We start from the raw sequence: 1,009 nt of genomic DNA on the forward strand, positions 1-1,009 counted from the left end.
CTGTATGAATTTTCCTAAAAATACAAGAAATATGGATATTAAGCCAGGGGTAATCCAACTCCTTTAAAAGTTCCATGGACTTAAATTTGAAAGTCCATATCTACGCTTAAAAGTGTTTAACGAGATAATAGCCACTTTATATTTTCCTAATGTGTTTGAAGACACAATCACGCTGAAACTCTTTCCCTTCTCCTTAAGAGAAAAGGCTAAGACGTGGTTGCATTCACTACGTCCACGATCCATTAGCAAATGGAACGACATGACAAGGGAGTTTATAAAGAAATTCTTCCCATACCATAAGATGAACACCATCAGAAAGTCGATCATGAACTTCACCCAAAAGGAAGATGAGACATTCTTCCAATGTTGGGATCAGTTTAAGGATCTTGTTAGTTCATGCCCACAACATGACTTCAAAACGTGGCACATAACAAATTTCTTCTACAATGAACTGTCATCTTCCATGAGCCAAGTTTTTGAGACAATGTGCAATGGGTAATTCATGAACAAAGATGTCGATGATGTGTGGCATTACTTTGACAAACTTGCTGAAAACACACAATTATGGGACATCTCCCAAAGACCTAGCACCACTTATAAGCCTACTCAATCAAAGGAGAGGGGCAGAATATATATTTTGAAAGAGGAAGGTGACATAAATGCTAAAGTGGCTAACCTCATAAGGAAAATAGAGGCCATGAAACTTAAGAAGGATAAGGCTAAGGAAGTTGTTTACAGTATATGTTCTTGTAACATACATACAACTGAAAATTGTCTAACCATACCTGCTTTTCAAGAGGTATTGAATGAGCAATCGAATGTCATGATCAATTACCAAATACCTTTCAGTGGACCCACCTCAATTACATACAATCCCAGCTAGAGGAACCATCCCAATTTCAGTTGGAGGAATGGATAAACAGCTAACCCCCAGGGGTCTCTATCTCAACTTTTAAATCAAAAGAAGCCTCAAGAGGATTCGGTTTTAAAACACATTTAAAATCAAGAG

At 37.5% G+C, this 1,009-nt stretch overlaps 1 non-coding gene across 1 annotated transcript; it reads right to left on the reverse strand.

Moving 5' to 3' along the window:
• Positions 1-307: 307 nt before the first annotated feature.
• LOC131219805 (small nucleolar RNA R71) lies at positions 308-414 on the reverse strand. The gene has a single exon (XR_009158448.1). It is a non-coding gene; the product is annotated as a small nucleolar RNA R71 (small nucleolar RNA).
• Between the last annotated feature and the right edge of the window lie 595 nt (positions 415-1,009).

The sequence above is a fragment of the Magnolia sinica genome, chromosome 11 (assembly GCF_029962835.1).
Source record: "Magnolia sinica isolate HGM2019 chromosome 11, MsV1, whole genome shotgun sequence".
NCBI lineage: Eukaryota > Viridiplantae > Streptophyta > Magnoliopsida > Magnoliales > Magnoliaceae > Magnolia > Magnolia sinica.